The 7,003-nt window shown below is 42.4% G+C and overlaps 1 long non-coding RNA gene across 1 annotated transcript; it reads right to left on the reverse strand.

Moving 5' to 3' along the window:
- Positions 1-5,235: 5,235 nt before the first annotated feature.
- LOC141928482 (uncharacterized) lies at positions 5,236-6,541 on the reverse strand. The gene is made up of 3 exons (XR_012624773.1): positions 6,441-6,541; positions 5,748-5,828; positions 5,236-5,334 (listed from the first exon to the last, which is right to left on the reverse strand). It is a non-coding gene; the product is annotated as an uncharacterized LOC141928482 (long non-coding RNA).
- Positions 6,542-7,003: the final 462 nt, after the last annotated feature.

Genomic DNA, 7,003 nt, shown 5'->3' on the forward strand with positions numbered 1-7,003 from the left:
TCTCGGCTAGCTTAAAGTGCTGCTCTCAGCCGTTCGGTGCACAGTGCATATGGTGCTCCCCACGCCATTTCCCACTGCAATCTTTCTGCCACTTTCCTCACTGGCCTCGGGCTTTCTGTACAGGTGCTGCAGCAGACTGCTTCTTTACTGCTGATCTGTGCTGTCATTATTCACTCACTCTGCTCTTCTCTTTGGCTCAAGTCAGGCTGTTTTCTTCTATGCTGGATTGTTAAACCAAAGTAAGAATAGCATCCTTCCAAAAAACGGCAGTGTTAAGTCAGACTTTTCTTTCGACCTTCCATAGGGTCAAAATAGGTTGAAGGTTTTTTCACCTCTATCAAAACATTTTTCATTATGGAAAGGAATAAATTACATTACATGCATCATGAGAATGAGTCTTCTGCTGTAAATTTTGGAGTACAATTCCCACATCAAATGAGAAGGATTTTGTCTCACCCATGCATGAGACAGATTACCTTTTCTTCAAACCTCACTTTGTTTTGGTTTCTTTATTAGAATCAAGAGAGATTTCTGAGTGAGGAGCTAAACCAAAGTGTCAGTGGGTGGGTAACCTGCAGGGAGTCAGCATTTATACCCATCTCCTCCAGGTCACATCTTCTCAGCAGCCTGTGACGCTGGTCCAGCAGTGGCACAATGGTGTTCAGTTGTCCAGGAATCTTAGCAGCATTGGGAAAAGGACAATTCTACCACCAGTAGGCAGGCAAGAGGGCAACCACAGCAGATGTCAGAGAAGAAGAAACACAGTGGCTTGTGCCGGATGACTAGCTGTCAGTTAGCATTTCTGGAAAAAACAGCTGAATTGCCATATAATTACATGTATCCCTCATACTTTGTCTTCCACCCTGCAGGGAGAATCCATCTTTGTAACCTTTGGAGGACTAGAGGCATAAAAAGAAAGGTGCCATACCAGCAAGGCACACTGGCCAGCTTCTGATACAAGAAATCAGCTTGTGCTATGCTCGGCAGCGGCATGGCCAGACCGCTCCTGGCTCCTTCGCTGCCTGGTTTAAGGGAAGCACACAGCTCTCTCCCCCATCCTGCCACCTCTTTCACCACAACACGTCACTCAGCCAACACCGAGTGTACCTTTGAAAGCCTGCTACACTCAAGCCTTGTACTTTTAATGTCAAAGTCCAAGTCAGAGCAGAGAGTTTAGAGTTTACTCTCTTTAACGTCTTCTGTAAAATTAATTACTGGTCATTTGACAAAATAAATAGACCTTATAACAAGGTTTCTAAAAATGCAATTTCTTTAATTCTTTAAATTACTTTCTGTACACAGTATCAAATTCTTTCCTGCCTTACACCTCCCCTAACGCTGTACTCAGTGAGTATAAGGCAGGGAAAAATTTAACCTCTAATATATAAGTGGCATGCACTTATTTCCCTAGGGAACTGACCCAATCTAGACCACTGACTATTTATAACACATTCAAAAATAAATCGCAAGGCAAAAGGATAGAAAGGCCGTTAAGAAAGGCTATATTTGTTGATAAAGCTAGAAAAAAGTAATATAGCTGTGGATTCCCATACAAAGTTACTGTCACAGTATGCTGTAAATTTTAAATTATTACTAACACCATGTGTTACTCACAACTAAGGCAACTCCCTGCAATGGGCTGCACAGTCAGAGAAACCACCCCCGCTGTACACTCATCAGTCCAACCCTGAACAATTTTCTCCCTCTTTGGCCTACAGGATTTAAGGGCATGGCTCAGGACTAGTTCCCTCCTGCATGAGATGGCCTCATCTGCACTCACACCCACTGGGACCCGACCGGCAATCCTAGGGCAGAACAGTGACGTCGGTCCCAGATAGCTGAGCTGATACCAGGGATGTTTCACAGCTCACTGGAGCCGTGAGACAGCATGATGATGAGAATATGCATTGCATCCATGGCAGCAGCCCTGGAGAGCTTCCTCTTGGAGGGAACTAGCTGGCTCGTTTCAAAACAGCATCTTAGCATGGACAGTCAGACAGTGAAGACCAGGAGCAAACAACAGAATGAAGTTATCTGGCAACACAGATGGGCCCTGAGTCATTTCTTGGATCGGGTCTTCAAACACCGTGTGACAGTCAGAGCTCCAGTCAGGCTTTGGAAGAGCTTCACCAGGAGCAGACAGTGGATAAATGTGCCAAATATCCTCTCACCTTCTAACTGTCCTGTTTTCCCATTGCTTAGTCTTGCCTGTTGCTGCAGTTGCTGTCAGCCGACCACGTAGCACTATGCTGCAGCTCTGGAGACAGTACTGGTCATTTTTGGTGGTGTGAGGACACTGGAGAGTTTTTATTCAAAAAAATCTAGGACAGTTGAAGAAAGCTAAATTTAAGCTGACTCTACTGGATAATCTTTCTGAATAACATCTGCACTTGGCCTGAAGCAGGGGAAAGCTTAGAAATTGCCGATCATTAACTCTCATGAATACAGATTTCCAAGCATTCCTCATAAGCCCAGAGCATCACCTGGTAACGGAACTACTTTTTGCTCTGCAACATCCAAACTAGGCAATCACAGGAGAAGGCGGTCGCGGGCAATACCTGCCCAGGGCGACGCATCTCGGCATCTCAGACTCAGTGGGTGCATGACATGCGGGACACACACTTAGGGCTGCAGGCAGAAGGGAGGAGATGTCGTTTCAAAAACAACTACAATTCTTTCATTCTCTCCTTGTTTTTCTGGATAGCTATGAGCATTTGTCCCTTTTCATTCCCCTTGCTAACTTTTATCAGCAGAGAAAACCATTGAAGAATGACACTTGAACAGAGAGACAGCTTACCTGCACCAGCAAAGCCAGACTCAAAGTCACTGCACTGACTTCTTATGATAAAATATTGATAAAAAATACCATAACACAAGAAGTTTAAAATCATTCAGTCCTTTATATACAAATCTTTTTTGTTCAACTGTAGCCTAGCAATATCAGATCACTTTTCTAACTTACATATGAATAAAAGTGACTTTTCAAAAAAGGCAAACGTGTCTTGTGAAAAATTTCAAACTAAATTATTTTTTTCAATTTGCAAATTTTTTTTTTCATTTGTCATTTTCAGCAGTACATTGTGAAACAAAGGATATGAGAAAATGTTTTTATATTCTGAAGACATTATAACTTTTCAATCTTCTGTTCTTTTTCCTGTGCAAAAAGGAAAAGGAAATAAAATAAATTGGAAGAAGTATTTTCTTGCACTAGAAATACTCAAAAATGTGATTGATGTTTTTCTAACAGGGAAATCTGAAGAAATCAAAATGTTTTCATGAACCATCGATTGAAATAATATGCTGACAAAATAGTTTTTCAGTCACAAGTTTTCACTGGGTCTACTTAACATGGTACATCTATGTTCAAAAACTTGTTTCTAGAGTATCAGAAGGCCAGAGGGTTTTGTCTCACTTTTTTCAGAATAAACTTTACATATCCCTTCAGGTCTTTGCAGTCGCTTTATGGGGCTACATAAACTCTTTGCCTATCTTAGATGTGCTGAACTGACATGTTCCCTAACCGTAGGGTCATTGTGCAGCTCCAGACTCCAGCTACATACCCAGCTCCAGCCTGCAGAGGTTTCTCAGCTGCAGGATGATGGGCGCAACTGTGCTACTGCACCTCCTAGCTCAACCTCCAAGACACTGAGAAGTCCCTCCATGACCAGAAATCTCGTTTATACCCAACCAAGTACAGCCAGCCAAGGCTCCTGTCCTGTACACCACTGCTGCAGAGGCCAGGACTTCCAAACAGCCTGGTGATGCAGGTGTTTTGCTCCACCACTCAACATCTACTGGTTTGATAAATTTTGAAACTACTGCATGTTGATCATTAGTAAAACTTGTTGTAACTATATAATGATTGTGGTGAAAGAAATCAAGTGGCATCCCAGGAGCCATCAACTAATTATGTGATATCTAATTAGTGACATAATTTATTTGCTAACCTCCTAGTCACACTACGCAGAGTTCTAATTATTTGATTAAAAGCTGAAACTACCAAGGGTGTGCTGAAGTTTTGTTTGGTCAACTTTGACACAGAAGTGCTACATACATTGTCTCTGGCATGTTGTGCAGAGTTTAGTGACACAATCGAGAGGAACCAGATCACAAAATGCTGCTAAGATGAACTTGGCAAATTATGTGAGTAAAATATCATCACCTGAAGCCATGCCACCTTGCTGGGGCAACACCAACCTCTCATGTCAAGCTACATAAACCGGGGTAATGAGTGAGGAGCACCTAGATGGCCCAGGAAGGGACACTCATTAGTCAGCATGTACGATGCTGTCACCTTGGTCAGAGGCACACTGATTTCTAGCCAGGAAGGGACAACTTGCCTTTGCACAAGTGCCTTTTGGATGAGTGGCAAAACCCAAAGGACAGCTGAAATAATTATTGATCCCATTGTTGAAAGTTTCTCACACATGCGTTTTCATATAGCTCAGAGACTTGAGAGCCCTTTTGGGCTCTTCAGGAATAAATGAAACCATATACCATCCTCTAAGCTGTTTCAAGAGTAAAAAAGCTGTGTGTACACTGCAACCACACCAGGCAGCCTACAATCAAAAGAAGAGAAAGGGTGGCCAAAGTGGAAGACATCTCCTTCCCATACAGAATATACTCCTTTCCGTGAGCTCTCTCTTTCTCAACTGCACCTTTCATTGGCAGATGCAAAGCAAGACTAATGAACTATTGCTAACCCTGGCACAAAGGATTATTAGACAAAGTAATTTTATTTTGTGGGCATTGATTTATACGTCCCAGCCACAGTACAAATGAAAATGGTAGTTTAGGCAGATGAATGCTAAACAGGTGGTCATCCTGTTTATTCCTAATACCTGGCCTCAAAACACTTACAGATACATTTACATGTACCTCTGTGGACTCTATATACTTACAGATACACTTGCACATTTTCTAGATAATTAATGGTATTTGGAGAGAAACCTAAAGCAACCCAAACATTAAAACAGGACTGCTGTTTTGAAGGGCGTGAAACTTGACAAGACATCATACTGAATAGTTTTAATTTGAACCAGTGATTCCCAAAAACACAAAAAAGAGATGTCCAGGCACAGAGGGAATCCACAAGCAAAAATATGTGAAAAGAAGGGGCTTGTCCTGGAACACCTTAAGCAGCCTATAATAAGTATGAATTTTGCTGGCCTGAGAAAGCGAGGAGACTGAAACAGGATGGGTTTTACCATTTTCCTGCAGACACACAACTACAGACCTGTCTACCATCAGCCCATGGTGCCATCCAGGAAGTCCATCCACAGACTCGTGGAGAGCTGGAGCCTGTCCAGAGCCAGTGAAGCTGCTGATCAACACCTGTGAGGAAATAAACTCTCTCTGATCCTGGAAACCAGGCAGACGTGGCATCCAAATTTCAATTCTCATCTTCCCTGGCATTCGTCTGACATTTCATTTGATGGCAACTGCTGCAGTAAGGACTGTCTTAACCCAGATGGAATTATGAAAGCAGTAGTGAAATTTGTCCGCTTACCCTGGTGAATCCAGAGGGAAATTTCAAAGACTAAGACACAGAGACCTAATTTTGCTGGCTTTCCAATGGCAAATACATAGCCAGCACCCATTTTTGTCTTTAAAAGCTTCCTCTAGCTCTACTAGTGAGTAATCAATCATCTCTTAAAAAGAACTGCCACTGGCCTCCCCACCACCATGATTAATACTCTGTCCCTCCAGATCACAAACTCAGATAACAGGATATGAAGGGCACATACACAAGAAGTGATCTGACGATGCTAAGGCAAAAACAATCCTCAGGATTTCCAAGAGAAGACTGTTCCACTTGCAGTTTCAGTCTGGAAAACAGTAAAATAAAACTACAGTTTAATGAACTTTTAGAAGAAAAATGTTTTGGTTTTTTTTTTTAATATAAGCCACAACAACAGGACACTTCCCCTACCTCAGGCTCTGTTAAACATGATGCTCAAAAGCCATCTCCAATACTCCAGGGATTAAATTATTTTCTGAAAGCCAATTCGTTCCCATCGTTATTACTGGTATAAAGCCGTGAGGTTTTCGCTTTCCCCTCTTTTTTTCCAATGCTAGAAATAGATTAAACTGGCACTTCAGGATGCTGAGGTGCACTTTCAGCTGAGCTCTGTGGTTCACAGAGATTTATCAAAAATGACAAGATTCAACATCCAGGAGATGTCTCATAGTGCCCAGGAGCTCAAAGAAGATGCAGCAGTTCCAATAGTAACCAGAGAGAAATAAGGAAATTGTTAGAAAAAGAACCATGTAGTCCTTGAAAATCAAAGGTCCGACACGAATGGGAAGACGCTGTGCTGATCAGCACTGTCCATTAGTGAGCAAGAAAAAGTCACTGCCTGCCTCCTCAAAATGAAAAAGCATGGAAAGCTGCCCTTCATTTCAGCTCCAAGGGCTGTTATAAACTTCCTCGCAGTTACCTGTCAGAGCCTTCGAGATGCAGAGATTTTCTCCTGTTCCATTTGCAAACAGCGTGGTATTAGCTGGAAAGTGATGAGTGTCTATTTCTGATCACTTCTTCTAAGTTAAGCTGCCACTGGAATAGTAAAACATAATATTCTGTAAGTGCATTCTCTTTTTCACACACATGCATGTAAAGCAAATTATGATATATTTGAAAAAGGCTAAGAAAAAATTGCAGTATCTGGGCACTAACGATTTAGGAAGCACAAAATCATCTCCTCTGTATAATCAGCCTTCGCTTGGATTACCCACCCTGCCCAAACTAATACTTATGATTGAGAACCACCTTGCACCCAGACTGCATCATTTCTACTAAAATTAATATAATGCAGTGGAACGGAGGTGCTGACAGAGGCTGGATTTCACCGTATCAGAAGCAGCAGCATCCTTCCCCTGCACCAGAGTGGGACCAAGCTCACCCTGTACTCTGCTGCTGCGGAAGCCCTTCTCACACAGAAATAAAATACAGGGTTATTTCCAAGTCACAGAGTGAGCCAGGTAGAATTCTGCAGAGAGACAC

The sequence above is a fragment of the Strix aluco genome, chromosome 11 (assembly GCF_031877795.1).
Source record: "Strix aluco isolate bStrAlu1 chromosome 11, bStrAlu1.hap1, whole genome shotgun sequence".
NCBI classification, from domain to species: Eukaryota; Metazoa; Chordata; class Aves; order Strigiformes; family Strigidae; genus Strix; species Strix aluco.